This window comes from Gadus macrocephalus, chromosome 16, assembly GCF_031168955.1.
Source record: "Gadus macrocephalus chromosome 16, ASM3116895v1".
Taxonomy (NCBI): domain Eukaryota; kingdom Metazoa; phylum Chordata; class Actinopteri; order Gadiformes; family Gadidae; genus Gadus; species Gadus macrocephalus.
Window position 1 is genome coordinate 27372835 of NC_082397.1, and position 21970 is coordinate 27394804.

Here is a 21970-nt window from a genome sequence, read left to right on the forward strand (position 1 = left end):
GCTAGCTGCCACAATAGGGTAGAGCTCGAACAACGCAGACGACTCTGACCCGAGGGCGAATGTGCGGAATTCGACCGGCCATCTCCCAGCGAACCATTGGCCTTGGAAGAAACCCCCAAACCCGACCGAGGGGGCCGCATCAGTGAATAGTTCGAGAGAATCAGATGATTCAGGCGTGTCGTTATAGAAGAAGGAAATTCCGTTCCAGTTAGCGATGAGGAACGACCAGAATTTGAGATCGGACCTGCAGCCTACGTTGAGGTGTATCACGTCGTTCAGTTTTGGGACCGAATGTGCCAGATCTAGGAGGCGAGAGATGAACGAGCGCCCTTGTGGTATAATACGCATAGTGAAATTGAGGTGGCCTAGGAGTGAGAGCATTTCACGTTTAGTGACTCCAGCAGACGTTATAAACGCATTGAGAAACGATCTGATCCTCTGTAGTTTCTCGTCCGGGAGGGATGCTTGCATCCTATCCGAGTCTAAGCGAATCCCTAGAAATTTGATTGCGGTAACTGGCCCCTCTGTTTTCTCTTCAGATAAGGGAACTCCGATCTCGCTGAACACACTCTTGGTTTGACGCTGGTTTGGTTGGATGGAAAGTCAATAAGCAAAAAATCGTCCAGCAGATGTAGAACGAATGGCAACCTACATATGTTTAGCATAATCCAGCATAGGGCCTCAGATAGCAAATTGAAGAGGTGGGGGCTGCTCCTACACCCGAATGTTAGTCTAACTGCGAAATAGAATTTAGACTGCCATTTCACACCGAACAACGGCCAATCGGACCGATGAATGGGCATTATTTTAAAAGCATCTGTAATGTCGGCTTTAGCGAGCCAAGCTCCCTGGCCTGTGATTTTTATCAACGCGATGGCGTGGTCGATAGTGGCATAGTACAACGAGAATGGTTCTGGTGGGATACATTCGTTAACGCTAGCGAAAGAGTCAGAGTGAGGAGAAGACATATCAAAAATAAGATGTTTTTTCCCTGAATATCTCCGGGTAGCAACGCCGAGAGAATTTATTCTAAAGAAAGAAAAGGGGGGAGAAGTAAATGGGCCGATAACATAATTTTTGAGAAGCTCTTTAGCCAGAAGAGCAGACACTATTTCTGGTTCTGCCAGAGCTGACTGGAGATTTTTTGCCACATATTTAGTGGACAATGGAGAAAGGACTCCCACCCGGAACCCCTGTGAAAGGCCCGTGATGAGATGGTCTACGAAACCGGAGTCGGGGTGCGATGAGAGGAATGATGAAAGAGAAGCAATGTTAATTGGGGTAGATGGGTGAGATTTTAAAATCTCTTGGAGGGATGGCCCCTCCCTTGAATTGCCGGCCTTTGGTGGCGGGGGCAGGTCGTTTTCGGGTGCGGGTCCCTGCAAAAGCTGCAAATGTGGGAGAATTTACATTGATAGTAAGAACAGACGGATTCATTAAAATTATTACAGATAGGCCTCCCATTGAAAGAAACGACAGCCCGTCCGAGACGATCGCACGGTGGTCTTACGTTAACGTCACTATGGACGAGTGGCGTTTTAGAGGCATAGACGGGGGCGGTAGTAGCGGTCTTGGGGCATAGCACCGTTGTGTGCCCGTGGGAACTGCAGATAGCGCTAGAAATTGACTGATGGCCACCGAAGTGGTGGAGCAGAAGCTCGGTGTCCGTAGTGGACCAATCAATCCTCACATTAAGCATGGAGATCCATTGGGCCGACTTGGCAGAAAATGCTTTATGATATTCATAAAATAACGTTCCGGCGTAGCGCTGGTTGAGGTCGGCGATAATAGCGAGGTAAGCGTCAAGTTCTGCCCTCCTATCCGGATAAACTTGGCACATAATGTCTCTGTAAATCCCGAATGTAATGACGAACTCGCCAAAAGAGAGATTGCGCGTAAGTCTAGGGTCTGACGTTTTCAAAAGAACGGACACGTCACCGCAATCAACCCATTGACGCTCTATGGTGGGGGAGGGTAACAGTAAAGCCGCGAGATTAACGTCTCTGCCCTGGAGTATATTATTTTTTGTGGTCTGAGAAACCGTAGCCGCGGCGGGCGTAATAAAGCTCCTACCCTGGAGCTGGACTGGTAGAGCAGTAGCGAGCGAATACGCGAAAGGGGCTACCGCGGGGGCTGCAGTAGCCGTGGTACCCGAGCACGTGCCAGGAGCATAGCCTGTGGAGGCGGAAGGAGCCGAGCCGGATGGTAGCTGGAAGGAAAAAGGCGCCGTGGCGATGAACGACGGCGGGTTGTGGGCCTGGACCCGTCCGGGAATGCGGCCTGGTGTTTCGACAGCATCCATCCTGGCGCCGAGGCTTTGGACCAACTCGGCGAGGGTGTGTAGAACCTGGCGAAGGTCCGCGTCGGGGATTTGTTGGGGGTGGTGATGAGGATCCCGTGGAACGAAATTACCGGCTTTTCGCGCTCGCTTGCCCGGGCCGGAGGTAGTAAGCCGACCAGCGTGCTTTTTGCCGGGTTTTGTAGTCGTCGCAGCAGCGGAGCCAGCATCCGGAGTGAACGTTGGAGAGAGTGGAGCGTGGAGATGTTCCCCCAGCGCTGTGTCGGCAAGCTGCAGGGCATCCGCCCGCGACAAGCCGACTTCCACTGGGACGCCTTCTTGGGTCAGGAGTTCCAGCAGTTTTTTGGTTGGCCAAGACGCCCAAGAAGCCGATTTTAATTGGATTCGCGAACTCCTACGTGATACGGCAGGAGATGGAGGAAAAGCGTCCTCATTGGAATCCGACATTACGGCCTCTGGGTATGTATTAAACGACATGGTACTAGGCGACGAGATTTAGCGAATCGAAAGCACAGTAAGCAGCTCATGCGTTGAACGAAGACCTGAGCCGCAAGACATATGTTAGACTACTCTTTATAGAGCAGGTGTAGGCAGGTGATTGGTAGCTGGTGATTGGCGGCCAGCCGCGCGTGATTTGAGTCCTCATGGTAGAACTACCAGCAAGCTTAACATTTATGATGAAGAATTTCAGGGCCCAGTTTCCCGAAGGCATCGTTAGCTAAGTGGATCGTGAAGTGCGTCGTACGAGCATCGTACAGTATTCACACCGTTTCCCGAAAGCATTGTTGGTGAAGAACGTCGTGAAAACGCTCGTAGCTAACGAGACTCCAGGGTACTCGTAGGATGCTAAGAGCATCGTTAGCCTACTATAGCCTCAGTGGCGTCACCAGCGGACATTCCTATTGGATGCGTTTTATTAAACCACATCCAATACCACGGAATATGGAAGCATATATGTAGCAAAATTCAAATGGCAATGCAATTTGCCATTTGCAATTCAATAACTCATTACATTATGCAATTGACAATTCATTATGCAATTTTATAATGTAATATGTAAATACATTATTCAAAGTGTATTTTAATATGCAAAGTGACAATGCAATCCTTAATTAAATTTGCAAAAGTTATAACAATAAAAATAGAATAACATTTTGTCAAATTCTTTGTGAGTTCCTTTAATCAAATTGAAAAGCTATAGCTTCCCTGTGATTGCAATCCACTTCGCCACGCTCCGTGTTTTGCGATATTCAAATTACATTTCAATCCGCAAAACGCTTTGCAAAAGATTTGGCAAAACGTTTTGCAAAACGTAATCCAAAACGTTTTCGTAAAAAGTCAATATGCAAAGTGGCAAACGTATCAGCCAATCAGCGTCTGGGCGGGAACTACGTCACTTCCAATTGCCTCCAAGGGTATCTCCACGGTGGGTCTCCCGTTTCGCACCCAGTGCTTGTAGCACTTGGGAAATCTTTTGTGTTTACCACACTGGCGTCAAAACATAGCAGTGAGGATAAGTCGTCTATCCTATCTCCCAGAACACGCACTCTATCTACTGCATCTGTGTCTTCAACACGATTGTTCTCCACATCATCGGCCAAATTTCGGAGCGTATCAATAATCTCCACTCTAAATTGTAGCCAGGGGGTACAGAAATGGCAGACATATAAAATACAGACACAAAAAATTAAAAATGCAGCATTAAATTAAATAAAAAATATTATAAAGAGCACACACACTAGGTGTTTTAATAGCTTTCCCATTTCTAGAACATTGAATATTCCCCATGTATTGCCTGGTTTCATTCTCAAACACAACAAAAAGCGGTTTCTGATTCGAGTATTTACATTTATGAATATGCCATTTAGCTAATAAAGTAATAAGGTTTATAATAAAATATTGGTTAGCTTGACTAAAGGTGTAATTGAAGAAACCAAACAATACATGTTCAATACAACAAACCATACATGTTCAATACAATAACCAATACATGTTCAATACAAAAACAATACATGTTCAATACAAGACACATACGAACGTGAACAAGGAAATTAAGAGCAAGTGACGTAGTTCACGCCCAGACACTGATTGGCTGATACGTTTGCCACTTTGCATATTGACTTTTTGGAAAACGTTTTGGAGTTCTGGAAAACTTTTTGCAAAACGTTTTGCCAAATCTTTTGCAAAGCGTTTTGCGGATTGAAATGCCAGTTGAATTCAATTGTTATTGTATTAACCTTTGCATATTTAATTGAGGATTGCATTGTCCCTTTGCATATTAAAATACACTTTGAATAACGTATTTACAAATTAATTACATTATAAAATTGCATAATGAATTGTCAATCACATAATGTAATTGCAAATTGCATTGCCATTTGAATTTTGCTACATATATGCTTCCACAACGGAATGCCCAGCTTGAGCCATTTCGCAACCAAAAACAGTGGTTACCGCCGATATATTACTGATAGACTACTGTTAGATTTAAACAGCAAAGATAGAGGCCCCAGACAGCAATTCGATCTGTGCCAGATCCGTCCTCGAATCAGCAGATTCGTCTAGCAGTCAGAATCATTTTGCAGATCTGCATCAACTTTGCGCCAGACCTGTCTGTAGCTCTGATCTTTGACAGTCCGTACGGCCGCTGTTGTGCCGAATTTCGACTCCCCCGCATATTACGACCCCCCTTTGCGTGAACGCGCTTTCGCTTATTGTCAACGCCTCATACTTTCATTTAGTTCGAGGCGCTCTTCCTTCTGACAATATTAGTTTAAATTAGTGTTTATATTCTATCACAACATCACAAGTTGAGCAGCTTATCACAGAAAGCGATGGCATATTTTAGATTGTAAGTTTGAAGACGAACACATCGCAATGGAACCTCCAACAACCCATGTACGCTACAACATTCACGATGATGAACTACGAGAGCACTTAAATACGTAATAGTTAAAAGTAATACATTTATGCATTATGTTATTTACTCATATTAATTTTGACAACCACTTGGTAGCCTACCCTGGAAAGCACATTTAACTGTGACTGATCCAAAACTAAGGAAATCCTTTACTATGTACAGACTCAGTGAGCACAGCCTCGCCTTCGAGAGAGTGAAGGATATTGGATATATTGGATATATATTGAATATATATTGAATATATCCAACATATATTTTCAATATATTGAATATGTATACACTGGATATATTCAATATCCAGCCAATTTAGCCTGCCATATTCAACACCCCACTCCTATTTCTTGTTTGCAAAGTCTGAGAAACGTATTGACGGTCGAGTGTTGAGTGTTACTGAAAAGACAACATTTTCTTCATTATGAAGTCTTCGGCTTTGAACTTCAGGTGACCTTTCTCCAATTATCACGAGAGTTTAGGTGAGTGACAGCTCACAGGCCTGTGGTGGCCTGTGAAGGATATTGGATATATTCAATATATATTCAATATATATTGAATATATCCAATATATATTTTGTATATAATGAACATATATTGAATACATATATACAGGCCCGCCGACAGGGGGGGACAAACGGGTACGTTGTCCCGGGCCCTGGACTGGCCCTGGAATGGGGGGGGCCCATAACTGGACCCCCATGAAGTTGGGATTAATTATTGTATGTATACTTCAAAATGTGTTGATTTAGAGAAGAAAAGTGCTTTATTTGCATTCAATTAACGACTCCTAGATTGTTTGCCTTCATTGCCCTTGAAAAAACGGCCAATAACCCCCTATCACCCCTATGGCAAAATGGTTTGGTCTTTGGAGAAGAAAAAATACGACATCATTCCATTAGTGGTCAGTGCGCGAGTCAGGAGCCCTGAAAAAAAAAGAGGCGAAAAAGAGAGGAAGAAGCCGAAAGCCTGAGGGGATCTCTTTATAAATATTTCAGAAAAGACTCAGGTGATGCTGCAGGTACCAGTAAAGGCAGCTGTGCAGCACAGCCAGGTAAGACACGGCCAACTTTTTCCAGCCCCGTCGTCAAGTAACACAGGCACAGGCGGCGTGTCAAACATATTAGCGCAGCACCACATGAGCAAGTCACACGGAGATCAATATCAGACAGACAGGGGGCATTGAATAATTTGATAACACAACGGCTTTATTACACTTTATTACACGCCTATATCTAATTTAATCTTAGAATATGCACATTACCCCGCAAATAGGCCCATGTCCAAATCAAATGTTTCAGGCAGGCACGCGCTGCGCACTCCAATCAGGCTGAATTGATTTGAGAATCATTCCCAGTCAGCTGAATTACAGCCAGTGTAACGCGGCTCATGGTTTAAAATAAGCCAGTGGCATGGCAACATGTGAAATTGCCATTTAGATAGAGTTGGATGTAACGAATGGGTTATAAACGTGACGTTTTGGGGTAGCCTGTAACTTAGTTTCTGATTGCCGTTAACTTGAAACTCGCCAGATGAATGGGCTCCGCCTTGTTCCCCAAACATTCTCTGGAAGTTCAGCGGACATAAACGCGGGTCTGGCGATAAATAAAAGTACCCTTGACATGATTCCCCTTGGTCAAGTGAAAAATGGTCAATGAAATGTGCAGTTAATGAGCTCTAAGTGAATACAATAGCGTGAGTTTTATTGTGGTATGATTCTGAAAGCCATAACTTCACTCAGTCCATATCCATAGCCTATCCAATTAAAGTTGTAAATAATCCTTTTGGTTTATCCGTAATAAATGGGCTTGTCATCCCGACGTCATGTGTTTGGGAGCTGCACAAGGGAATTCTGTGGTTGTGTTTCGGCGTTTGACAATTTTGGGAACAAAAAAAAAAACCTTCGATTTTTAAACTTTTGTAGTCTTTGGGATAGAGTTAGCCAAGTTGATCAGTCTATTATTTTCTGTGTTAAATTATACGAAATGGGGCTTCAGAGCATTTATGGGGACCTCTGCATTTTGCTCAGGATCTACCTGTCCAAGCCTGTGTGACTATTGGCTGGAAGTGAGCGAGCCTTCAGCAAATTGAAGCTAATAAAAAACTACTTGCGCTCAAAGATGTCACAGGAGAGGCTCAACGGGCTGGCAATGCTTTCCATAGAGCACAAGCTTGCAAAGATGCTGGACTTCAATGACCTCATTGATGACTTTGCCACCACAAAAGTCTGGCGCATGGCATTTCGCACCTAAATAGTTGCACACAAAGTTAATGTTAAAATGTTCAAATAAATTGTTTGTTGATTAATGAATATTTTTTTGAATTTCCGTCATTTAAGGGTAGGGTAGGGACTGAGAAAGTAGAGGTGTGTGTGTTTTTTTTTTGGGGGGGGGGGGCCCATTGAGAGAATTTTGTCCCGGGCCCAGCCAAACCTGTCAGCGGCCCTGCATATATATATACTGGATATATTCAATATCCAGCCAATTTAGCCAGCCATATTCATCACCCGCCTCCTATTTCTTGTTTGCAAAGGCTGAGACACTTCAAATTTATTGGGCTTACATCGTTAGGCCACTGGATGTGACTGTAGAAAATTCAGACGTGTAGTCATAACAGGGGACATTTGGCGGGGGGGGGGTTGTATTCTGGCAGCCAATTCATGCCGGCAGAATTACTCACTCATTCAAAATGCTCCCAGTGTTGATGCCTACCATGTCAATATAATGAACAGTACATATTATGAATATGTGTATGGATGTACATATGTATAATGTATGCATGAAGTAATTGCAATTAACAACTTCTGACTTTGAGGAATATTCTAGAATAGACTTCCTTTCAGAAATCCTATGTAACATCAACAGATATCAAAGTTGAACACACATTACATTAATGAGCCCTACAACGGTTCCCTACAGAAAAAACCCACACCCTTGTAAAATAGCCACAATGTCTTGTGGCCAAAAATACCAGAAGACAAGAAGCAAAGTTTGGTGCAAGTACAAAAGTAGTGTATACATTTAAATTTTTTTGTGATAATAACCTGACTGTAATGAATACGAAGGATGCCAAGAATATGTTTCAAGCGCAGAGCATGATCGAATGTTTATTAACACAATTCCCAAGAAGGAGGCTGGAGATGGGTCAAGGGACAGGCAGGAGGTCATACACAGGAAATTTGATGGGTAAGCGAAGTCCAGGCAGGGAGCAGGCTAGGAGTTGGAGACTACGTTAGTCGGCAAACAGGTCGATGCATGGATTATATATATACCTATATATAATCCATTATATATAGGTAATATTAAAAGAAGGCACAGTACGGTTGTGGTGAAAACAAACAAGAAATAGGAGAGGGGTGATGAATATGGCAGGCTAAATTGGCTGGATATTGAATATATCCAGTATATATATTCAATATATCGAAAATATATATTGGATATATTCAATATATATTCAATATATATCCAATATATCCAATATTCTTCACTCTCTCGAAGGCGAGGCTGTGCTCACTGAGTCTGTACATAGTAAAGGATTTCCTTAGTATTGGATCAGTCACAGTTAAATGTGCTTTCCAGGGTAGGCTACCAAGAGGTTGTCAAAATTAATATGAGTAAATAACATAATGCATAAATGCATTACTTTGAACTATTACGTATTTAAGTGCTCTCGTAGTTCATTATCGTGAATGTTGTAGCGTACATGCGTCGTCGGAGGTTCCATTGCGATGTGTTCGTCTTCAAACTTACGATCTAAAATATGCCATCGCTTTCTGTGATAAGTTGCTCAACTTGTGTTGTTGTGATAGAATATAAACACTAATTTAGACTAATATTGTCAGAAGGAAGAGAGCCTCGAACTAAATGAAAGTATGGGGCGTTGACAATAAGCGAATGCGCGTTCACGCGAAGGATGGTCGTAATATGCGGGGGGGTCGAAATTCGGCACAACACCGTTGCGGACCTGATCCGGGGCAGCTGCGCGGGGCAGTTGCGCAGACCGGACGCGCACAACTGAATTTAGTCCGTCCTGCGGGTGCGGGCCTGGGCTGTTTCCCAATGTCAAGGAAGCATGCTCAACGGCCGCCCTTTTAAGGATGCTACGTCATAGAACGCCGACAAGCACTGTTCCAATGTTGAGGACACTCGAAAGCCGCGCCATTTTTGCGTCCTTTGTTTTTGAGAATTCCGAGATTTTTCAAGGATGCATCGCTGCATCCTAGACGAGCCAAAACTACCCACAATCCTCTGCGTTCACTGGGCGGGTTCGTGAAAATGGCAGAGCAGTACACGTTCAAACGAAGTGAAGTTATATTAGTTTTCAGAAATATTTTGTGCCGTATTGCTTTTTATAGATTCATCATGTTAATGCAAATAATCAAGCCTAAAGACCTGTGCCACTTTTCAAACGTTTTTGCAACTTAATGATACGTTGCTATATTTTGCATGGACGTAGCTGGTGTTAAACACCACTGTCACCAATGTAAATTTACTCGCTCACAAGATTACATTATTTATGTATACCTATTTATGTTTGTGTTGAATCGTTTTTTTTTAGGGTCAGCCCAGCAAACGGAGGCTTTTGTGCGCCTTAGGGTGGCGCACAAACATTTGTTTACCGGTGGAAGGGATAGTGCCACTATCCAATGTTGTACAATTAATGCACAACCGATCATTTGCAATGTTTGTAATTTTTAATGAACGTATTTAATTGTATTTTATATGATATACTTATGTGTTCAAAGCACTGGTAGATTGTAGGCATATATGAATGAATGAATCAGATCAGTTAAATAATATATCCAAATAAATACACGTTTATCATCTCTTTCTTTGTCTTTTTCCCCCTGCATAATAGTAATCAACCGTACTGTAAATGTGATGCATGAATTAAGTTCTCAGACAATTTCACTGAGTTTTATAAAAATTGAATGGATTTTCCTTTTAATAAAGACAATTCGATCAACCACAACAAAGCTTTTGTGACTTCCCCAAAGAGGCTCCATGCGAAGGAGACATGACCGCATTCATAACAGACAAAAGTCAAATAAATATCGATCAGCTTGATTGCTGCCATGTTTTATTCATAATGTGTTTACAAGCGGACACGCAGTATTAAAAAGCGGAAGCGGAAGCGCTTCCACACTACCAAGTCGTTCCCAAAGTCCGACGTTACAAACGCTAGGAAGCACTCGATCTAGCACTCTAGTCTCATCTCCATAGGACGCGACTAGCAAGGACGCGTCCTAGCAAGGCTGCAGCCTTCACTTTGGGAAACAGCCCTGATCTGTGGCAGCTGCGCAGACCGGACACGCCAGAATTGAATTTAGTCCGTCCTGCGGGTGCGGGCCTGTTCTGTGGCAGCTGCGCAGACCGGACACGCCAGAATTGAATTTAGTCCGTCCTGTGGGTGCGGGCCTGATACAGGCCCCCAGGAACACTGCATACTTCAGATATCATCCGACTGCAGACAAAAATGGGCGTTCCCGTGTGGTGGGCGTTCTCGTTCACGCAGACTAGAACGCCCCCCCGGCGTTCTCGTGTGGTGGGCGTTCTCGTTTACGCAGGCTGGAACGCCCCCTTCTTCTTCGTTGATCTAGTAGTATGGGCAGCATAGAACTGACGTTAGCGCCCCTTCTCCTTCGATCTCGTAGTACGGGTACGTTAGCCAGCTAAGCCTACAGAATGTTAGCTTACATTTATGTGTCGGATCTCGGCCCAAACTTTGCATCAAACTTGATATTACAACACGATCATTTCAGGGAGGCTCCATGATTGCTAAATCTAAAGAGAATGTTTAGGTTGTGCAGTATGCCTACATGTTCATTATCTTTTGGGTTAGTATAGATAGGGTATTAGGTATAAGTGAGATATTTGATATACAGTTGTTTAAGAATATGCCCAAATTAAATAATGAATAGATTAAAATAACACTTGGGACATTATAATAATAATAATAATAATACATTTAATTTAGAGGCGCCTTTCAAGACACCCAAGGTCACCTTACAGAGCATATAGTCATCATTCAAAACTATGTGAAACAGACTAGGAATAAAAGGAAAACAGAGGTTAAACATGAAGAATAATAATAATTAATAACACTCAAAGACGTCTAAAGTGAAGTGGGGACCTCACTAACCACCACCAATATGTAACACCCATTATGCAGTTCAAATCCAGTTACCAGACACTATGAAGGCTCAAACAGTAGACCATTTGACTCTAAGTGTTCACTTACTTTTCCCACTGAATGTTTTCAATAAAGACAAAATACAGTAATTGCTCTGTAACAATTAACCTTACAACATACATCGTAGGCACAAATGTATGTTATACATCGTATAGCATTTGTCACAAAAACAAAAAAGAAAGGAGTATTAAAATACCAGCATTTCTGGGCAGATACATTTACTACAGTAGTATGTACATTTACAAATGAAAGAGATTGCCAAACAAGACGTCCCAAATAAAACGAAAGAGTAATAAAAGAACATTATGCTAGTGTAACCGGTCTGGCTCTGCGTTGTGTGTTGTGAAATGGAGTAGGACACAGGGACTTGGTGTGTCACTTTGGCCGAACTGTAGCGACAGTGGCGTATTTATTTCTGCATGAAATAAATGCACAAATAATGCAGCAGCATTAGTACACAGGACACTGCAGCACGTCAGTCTCCTCACAGCATTAAAACAACAAGTGAGCTTGGCCAGAAGTGCCTTACAATACATATATTCAAATATATGAAGTCACAAAAGTTCACAATACAGACACATAAATTCAAATCCACCTGAAAACTATACACCACCGGCTAATTAATATTTTATATTAAAATAAAGTACAACATGGGAGCAACATCAACATACCTGCATGAAATAAATGCACAAATAATGCAGCAGCATTAGTACACAGGACACTGCAGCACGTCAGTCTGAAATGGCGGGAAACGAACAATGAACAGGCTGCCGTCACTGTGTGTGTATCCTCAAGTGCTGCTAAACATTGCGCTAGCTAAGTAGTTCGCTAAAACACTCAAAACTCCCGCAAAACAAATACACAGGAACACATGAACAACACCAACAAGCACAGAATCACACCATAACTCTATCTCACCGTTTACACTGGTTATTTTCTCATTAACAATTTTAGAACAGAAAGCTGCACAGAGCAGAGGAAAAACACTCACCTCCTCACAGCATTAAAACAACAAGTGAGGAATGGCGAGCACAACGGAAGAAAATGACGTCACGATCGAAACTTCAAAATAAAATAACAAAAGCTCCCAAACGATCTATTTACAGAGAATATCACGAAATAAAAGTAATAAATAAAACATGAGGGAATTTTGGTGGAATGCATACATACATCTTATGTACCTGCTACATTCACCCCTCCTGAATTACACCAAAATCCTGAGCGGCTGCCAGGACATAACACTTACAGGGACAAACAATACTGGCTTACTGGCACGGGTTCACATAAAGATCTAATCTTCACATCCAGCTCTAAAGCTACCTGGGAAACAGGTTCAGAGAAATCAAAGAGCGTACAAGCCTTAGTCCCTCCTAGAATTGTCTGGTGCCGTGTACACCAAACCACCCGGCCTACCCAAGTCCCAAACCATAGTCGTAAGCATACATAAGCACACCATCTTAGTGAGACAGTGTAAAGCAAATACTCAAAACAACAGTGGAAAAGACACAAATCAACCCCTTTTGAACAGAACAGGGCAAAAAGAGTCCTTGATCTTTAACCAAATGAGGTAGTCATGTCACACGGCTTTTGAGCCATCGTTTCGATCAGACGGTTGACTTTACCAACAACCCTGCCAACACGTGTCCTGACCACACCGTCTTCCTGCATAGGTGGTGCCTGGCCTACTCTGCCCCATTCCCCAACCGGTGACATTGCGTCAGGGATAACTGCTGGGACATGGCCTGCGGCAACCATTGATACACTGACGCTGTATCTGGTGCAGCCGACTGTTCCGACCCCGCATCAGACGGATCATGCCCCGCATCAGACTGATCTTCATCCGCATCAGCTTCGCTACAGGACCGGAGGCTGGCAGCTTCCTCCGCCCCACTCAGAACCCATGCGCTTGCCCTATCCATCGAACCCTCCTCATTCAAAGAGTCGATGAGATCCTCCATGTGGGACTTGTCCTCAGAATCACCAAGACTGTCCTCCGATCCTGACAATCCTCCATCAGCAGACTCCACAGGTAGGAAACTGATATCCATGATAAGGTTGCGATGTACCACCTTTGCGTTCCCCTTGTCATCTACCAACTTGTAGATATGAGTCTGCGGTTTGCTGTCCATGACAGTATAAACAGTCGGTTCCCACTTATCCGCAAGTTTCTTCTTTCCCCTTTCGCCTTTATTGGCGAGCAGTACTCTATCTCCCACGTTCAGGTAAGTCCCCTTGACCCTTCGATTGTAACCTCTCGCTTGCTTGTCTTGCTCCTTGATGGCGTCCTTGAGTGTTCTCGCATTCAACCACCGGAAATCGGTGCAGATCCTCAAGTTTCCATCCTTTTTCCATACCATCACTAGCGGTGATGCATAATCACTCACTGACTTCCGAATAATCCCTTGCTCCTCCATGTCTGTCAACACTTGACGTAGCTTCTGGTAGTGAGCAGGCGGTACTCTCCGGTAGGGGAGGCGGAATGGACGATCATCTGTTAGTCGAATGCGGTGGACAAAGCCCTTTGCCTCACCGCAATCCATTTCGTGCTTGGAAAAGACATCGTTGTAGCATTCGAGCAGCTGGACTAACTTCACAGTTCCTGCGGGGCTAGTCTGACAAGGCTGTATGTCAAGTTTGTCAAGGCCAACATCTCGCAATCTCTGTTCGAGACCTGAAGGACTGAGTGGTGTATGACGCTTGCCTGGAACAGCTGTGTCAATCTGGCAATAGCCTTGGAGGAGTTCAAAATCTTCCACAGCTAGACAAGGAGACACATCTGCCAGCTTACAGTTCCTGTTCAGTGTGACTGGTCTATCAGACAGATTGGTGACCTTCATGGGGACCCACCTATCACCCCACAGAGGTGTCACGACACGGCCAACCATGATGTTACGTGGCATGGACTTGGATGAGGTTGGTTCAACCAGCACAGTGCTTCCCGGTGACATGGGCGCATTGTTAGGCAGCTTACCCCAGACCAGGTGCTCTTGCATCGCTAGAAGAGTAACTGACTGTTGGAGCTTGACTGTGCCAATCTTATCCGGTAGCTCCTCACCCCTCCAACAAGATGTGTTCGCCATGAGATCCAAGAACTGTTCACACTCAGGGGATGAAGAAAGACTGCGAACAGAGATAAGCCGCCAGTAATCATCACTGTTCTTCAACTGGCGCATGAGAAACTTGATCACATTCGTGCCAATGATGAGATCATCTCGCTGGCCTGGCACCACCAAAACTGGAACGATACAGCTCAACCCATACACCTTCAGTTCAACCTCATACATACACTTTGGTTTGGTGAGCTTCCCTCCACAGCCCACTAAAACCACTTCCTGTGTCATCGGTCTTGGATCTGACAGCACTTTCTCACTCAGCATCCTCTCCTCTGCTTCTCCACTGAAAGTACAGGCCATGGAACCTGAATCAAGCATTCCTTGCATCTGGAACACATTATTCACATAGACTGGAGCATAGAATAGCTCATCATATGGCTCAACTCTGTGCGTGTTCTGTGCTATTATCTTCACACCAGCCGGTGCTGCACTGCACACTTTCACATAACACTGTTCAAATTCACTTCCACTTCTGAAGGTTTGATTGTCCTCACCCGCACATCCCCTCTCCCAATGCGGGCCAATCAGTTTAAATGCTGTTGCTCTTGAGGTAGATGTGTGGCCTGGTCCTCCCGTCCGGGAGTGTAACTTGAGCATTCTCTCTTGATATGACCCGGCTTGAAGCAAGACAAACACAGGCGATCTCGCCGGCAGTGCATTAGGGTAGTGTGTTCTGCAGACTTGCAAACCTTGCAGTATCTTCTCTGTGACTGGTCAGACGGGTGCTGTCTATACATCGGCCTGTTATTCTGAGCCATCAACTGGCTGTTCTGAGAAAGTGTGCGATCAAGCAGGCCAATCAGGGTCTTTAGGCAGTTTTCATCAAACTGAGTGGTAGACGTGGCACTCACTTCGGCCTGCACAGGGAGTACCTCCGGATGGCTGGCCAACAACACCTCCTCAGACACAGGTGTTTGAATATGAACTGCCACATGTCTTGCTGGGACATGACGGTTTGTTCTGGTATTCAGTTCTCTCATGTCAATCTGATAACGGTCAACGTGCTCCTGTATTTCACCAGCTGTCCATTTCTCTGGCGCCTTGAACCGTAGCACTGCAGCAAGGGAGGGATCGGGACAGTACTTGACAAACATCATGGTTACCTCTCGACTGAGATCATCAATATGCCGCCCCTGTCTGCTCAAACCCTCCTCAGCTGCATCAACAGCCTTGTTAAGGCGGATCCAGTACTCGACTGGGTTCTCTCCTGCTACAGGCACAGTGCTATAGAAGTCTGCAAGAGGCATACTGGAACACGCCACACCACTGAAATGCTGTTTCAGTATGTTAATAATTACTTTTGGGTTCTCATGAGGCTTCAGTGAAGGATTGCTACGGAGTGTTATCTTCACAATGTCCCTGGCTTTCCCCATTAATCTAGACAACATCTCCTGGTGCTGCTCTCCCAGCTCCACATGTCTTCTTCTCAAGTAGGTGAACATGAGCTCTTCCCACTCATGTACCGAAAGCTTGTCGGACCCATCCCCTCTGTACACAGGAGGCTCTCTCACATCGGACTGCATGACTAACTTCACACCAGTCAGGTTAAGTGTGGGGTCAACGAACGACTGGCCTGCACCTGAGTTCTCAACTCGTGCTTGAGCACCTTCATTCGCCTGACTCACTCCCTTCAACTGAGCTGATATAGACTGTCCTACTTGCTGGGCGATATGCGTGATGAGATCACTCAAAGCTGGGTCACTCCTGCCTGGGATGGCCGAAAGTGAAAGAGTAGGTCTGTGAGTAAGTGTGTGACTAGGTAGATGGGTGGAGGTGAAAACTGAGGAAGCCACATTGTCTGGGACATCAACTCGACGGGTGGAGCTGAATGCTGGTGACCTCACGTCACCTGGACTTGCAACTGGAGAGTTAAACAGCCGTACCCCCCTCCCAAAAGAGTTCAATAGCTGTGTTCCCCTCCCAAAAGAGCTCAATAGCTGTGTTCCCCTCCCCAAATCAGTCTCCTCACAGCATTAAAACAACAAGTGAGCTTGGCCAGAAGTGCCTTACAATACATATATTCAAATATATGAAGTCACAAAAGTTCACAATACAGACACACAAATTCAAATCCACCTGAAAACTATACACCACCGGCTAATTAATATTTTATATTAAAATAAATTACAACATGGGAGCAACATCAACATACCTGCATGAAATAAATGCACAAATAATGCAGCAGCATTAGTACACAGGACACTGCAGCACGTCAGTCTGAAATGGCGGGAAACGAACAATGAACAGGCTGCCGTCACTGTGTGTGTAGTCTGGCTGAACGGAAGTGGACAGCGTCTATTGCTTAGCGGCCGATTTGGCCGCGACTCCTCCCCTTCCGGTTGCTGGCGTTACCGTATTGTGCTCCCCCTCAAACTCGAAAACTAGGCAGTATGGCGAGTTTTGAAGAGGACTTTGACGGCGCTGTAAAGTTGGCATGTTTGGCTCTTTCCGTGGACACATCTCTGGACAGTATAACATTGTTTTCCAAAGAGACACATGAATAGCAGTTGGTGGTAAATGGCTATAGGCCTACAGACAAGTTTTCGAAATTGTTTGTGGAACTAGACATCCAATCTTGTTTAATTTTAATATAATGTAATTACTGATTACTGACTATCTGATTTCATTACAATGGTAGGACCACAACATAGCCTATTTTGACATTACCTTGGAGACTCCGTCTGGCAGGATTCTCCCCGGGGACGATGCGTTTGCGGCCACGACTATCGCCGGTTGGTGTGGATTTGGCGCATCGTTTCACTCTGACAGCGGCATGAGCGTTTGACATGGATTTAACCAATGAACCGATCCGTTCCACTTCACAATAGCTCCTACAGTATTTCTTATACCTACAGTATTTCTTTAGTAGTGTTCTACAAGAACCACATATAAATGTTAAAACGTCGTTCGTTTTTATAGGTCCCGTGAGCTCCTCAAGGGCCAAAGTGTATGGTGGCTTGAAATCATCGTGACAAAGAATCAAACGATGTTTGTTCTTTTTATCTATAAAATTATCTCCACATAGGCGACATACATCGTTAATGGTTTTTTGTGGCGTTTGGGATTGAGCCATTTCTGACAGCCTCTGAACGTCAAGAAGTTCCGTCAATATAATTTCCCCCCCGGCACTATTTTCCATGGACACAACTGCTGCTTCCCGGGCTTAGCCCCGCCCTAGACGATTGTGATTGGTTTAAAGAAATAAAAACAGGCCCGCCCAGTTTCCCCACGGATAGACGGCTCGAGGTAGCGTGGCTCCAGACCATTCTACTTGCTGTAGTTTGGTCTGGCTTTGCGAGACTACTGTGTGTGTATCCTCAAGTGCTGCTAAACATTGCGCTAGCTAAGTAGTTCGCTAAAACACTCAAAACTCCCGCAAAACAAATACACAGGAACACATGAACAACACCAACAAGCACAGAATCACACCATAACTCTGTCTCACCGTTTACACTGGTTATTTTCTCATTAACAATTTTAGAACAGAAAGCTGCACAGAGCAGAGGAAAAACACTCACCTCCTCACAGCATTAAAACAACAAGTGAGGAATGGCGAGCGCAACGGAAGAAAATGACGTCACGATCGAAACTTCAAAATAAAATAACAAAAGCTCCCAAACGATCTATTTACAGAGAATATCACGAAATAAAAGTAATAAATAAAACATGAGGGAATTTTGGTGGAATGCATACATACATCTTATGTACCTGCTACACTAGGCAGACGTCTTTTATGACATACCTGCCATATGCAACGTGCCTCAGTACCAGGCGTGCGCTTGGCCAATTCTTCTATTTTGAGAAGCCTTTGAGGCGTAGCGCAAGGCCACTGCCACAGCCTGCATTGTTGTAAATCTTTCTAACCGTTATAGAATAGAATAGAATAGAATAGAATAGACTTTATTTGTCATTGTGCATTGGATACACAACGAAATTTGTTTGTGCAACCACTAACAAAAGTGCAGTTGTGCTGGGTGGAGGGTAGGAGTTAAGTGTGATTATTAAGTTCTGTGATGGCCCTGGGGATGAAACTGTTCTGCAGTCTGGAGGTGCGGGCTGTAGTGGCCTGGTAGCGCCTGCCAGAGGGTAGCAGGTTGAAGAGATGGTTTGCGGGGTGAGTCTCATCCTTTAAAATGCCACATGCTCGGCGGAGGCAGCGCGTCCTAAAGATGTCATCCAGGGGAGGCAGTGGAAGTCCAACTATTCTCTCAGCAGACCTTATGACCCGACTGAGGGATTTCCTGTCCTTTTCTGTGCAGTTGACGTACCATGCAGTGATACAGTAAGTGATCACACTTTCAATGCAGCAGTGGTAAAAAGTCTTATTATGCATATGAGATTGTCTTTATTAAGCTAAAGGTCCCCTGCCAAACTGTAATTTATATATATGGAAGGGTGGAGAGGCTTGATTAGTTCTCGGAATGTGTTTGAAACCCTGTTGAACACGCCAAGCATCGCCATGTCCAGTCTCAGCGTCTCTTGTACAATTTGCTGAAGGACTTCGGGTGGTAAGAATGGCCTGTCCTCTGTTGTGCCAGATTGGAGCGTGTGGCTGAGATGGGGAGATGGAGAGGGTGAGCTTGGTGTGCCAGCTAGTCCTGCAGGGCTAGAGAGAGTGAGAGAGCCGAAAAAGAGTGAAGGAGAGAGAGAGGGAGAGAAACAGGGATTATAATCAACCTTCAATTCAATCACACAAGCCCAGACCAACACTACCCACATCATTAAACAAAAAGGCAATCACTGATCGATCAAAAGTCTGAGAAAGAGCAAGAGAGAATATATGTAAATAGAAAAGTACGGACATAGTATGTAATACCTTTCACTGCTTAGTGATTGGAAGGTGTGACTGAGATGGGGAGATGGAGAGGGTGAGAAGGATCCAGCTAGTTCTGCAGGGCTAGAGACAGAGAGTAGAGACAAGTGTATTTGCTACGCTCTTCATGAGCACCAAAAATAAGTAAATAGCAACATGTCATGGACACAGTATATAAACCTTTCAAGCATAAAGGTCTCCAACAACTGTCCACACCACCACCTCCTGATAGAGAGCATGTCCCCCTGAAAAGTAAAGTTATGCTTTAAATGACTTCATAGCCTGATACAAATCCATGTTACAGTACTGTTTAGCAGTGTACTATGGCAGTGTAAATTATTGTGAAGATGTAGCCATCTCCCCCCGTAAGTGCAGTACCTGAAGACAAAGTAAGGTATATGACCTATTGATGCATGTTAATTCTAGCCTCCAGATAGGATGACTAAATTATTAAAAGCCTTATATTTCATGCTATACATCTGATTGAGATTTGAAAGAACTCACCTCACTGATATCATATTGCTTGGTAACCCTTCCTTTTACAGTCCCCTAATTACTAGGTATTTACCCGGTACATACATGGTAAATCATAGAGTATTACTGGGTAATTGCCACTGGTAATAAGAAGGTAAATACAGAGGTAGTTACCCGGTAAATACATGGTAAATCATAGTGTATCACTGGGAAATTACCACTGGTAATAAGAAGGTAAATACAGAGGAATTATCCGGTAAATTATAGTGTATTACTGTGTAATTACCACTGGTAATAAGAAGGTAAATACAGAGGAATTACAGCTGAAGTACTAAGTAAAACCTCCACTATTACCCATCAACTCAACTAAGTAGCGTGTAGTTGTAACTGTTTTAGGTTGGTAATAACTCAGATATTGTGTACTTCCTAGGAAATTAGGCAACCAATTCTTATAAACACCTATTATCCAAGGTTTATGTTGGTAACAGCCCAAATTTAATGATGTACTATCTAGAAATTAGCATAGTGCTTTCCAATAAAATACTTTTTCTTAGTTATTATTCATAGCTACACCCATTTAGAAAGGGTTTATTCGATTTACCACTATGGAATTACTTACCTGGTAACAACCTCTGCAGGAACAGTTTTCCTCTAGTATCATGGTACATCTTCTTAAATACTGGGTACGAAGCTGTTTGTTTCCATGGTATTACCAGGTTCTTACCATATAATTTATAATAGATAGATTCCATTATCCATGCAGTCAACACAAACATGTACCATGTTCTGCGACGTTACCAAGTAAAACACGACAATTTACCCAGTAATTAAGCTGAAACTGTACTGTAAAAGGAAGCCTCGTTTGTTTCCATGGTATTACCAGGTTCTTACCATATAATTTATAACACATTTCATTGTCCATGCAGTCAACACAAACTTGTACCAAGTACGTTCTGCGACGTTACCAAGTAAAACACGACAATTTACCCAGTAAGTAAGCTGAAACTGTACTGTAAAAGGAAGCCTAGTTTGTTTCCATGGTATTACCAGGTTCTTACCATATCATTTGTAATACATTATTCCCTTTTCCATGCAGTTAACACAAACTTGTACCATGTACGTTCTGCGACGTTACCAAGTAAAGCACGACAATTTACCCAGTAATTAAGCTGATCTGTACTCTAAAAGGAAGCCTTGTTTGTTTCCATGGTATTACCAGGTTCTTACCATATAATTTGTAATACATTATTCCCTTTTCCATGCAGTCAACACAAACTTGTACCATGTACGTTCTGTGAGGTTACCAAGTAAAACACGACAATTTACCCAGTAAGTAAGCTGAAACTGTACTGTAAAAGGAAGCCTAGTTTATTTCCATGGTATTACCAGGTTCTTACCATATAATTTGTAATACATTATTCCCTTTTCCATGCAGTCAACACAAACTTGTACCATGTAGGCTACGTTCTGCGACGTTACCAAGTAAAACCAACACAGTCTCACTCCGAGAACGTCAAATACCGACTGTTGGCAAAGGCACTTTAGCGTCGGTGACTGACGGGAAAGGTACCCTTTGCCGTCGGTCGGTGACGGGAAAGGTACCCTTCGGCGTCTTCTGCCGACGGCATGGGAGGTGCCTCACTACGTCTCTAATATACACTGTGAGCATCTTTCCTATTGGATAGTTTTTAGGATATCTTTCTGTGAAAATGGCGGACATACTTTTTATTCTGGGTGGAAAATATGATATTTTAGCATAGTTACACCATTAAAAGTGTTTATGTAAACATTTTTAGCGAGAAATGTGCATTTTACTTTCATAATCGTTGTTCGGCGAATGTGAAGGATGTTTGGTTTGATAGTTATGACGAACAATATTTCATTCGTCTCCACATAATTATAATAACATGGTTGATATGATGTTACTGAAACCAGCAGCTCGCATGCCGTTTAAATCATGGGTATAAAACCATTGTCATTGCTGGTTATGTAAGGGATAATGTAGTATAGAACGCCGGCCATTATCGGGCGATAATGGCCGGCGTACAGGCATCCCGGGCTCACGAAAATAGGTGACACTGTCACGTTATTTAATCTATTGAAACGTGATTAGGTACACGTATTTTCTAAATGTTCGTGTCAAAAAGCACAATTTTCAAACTCATGCA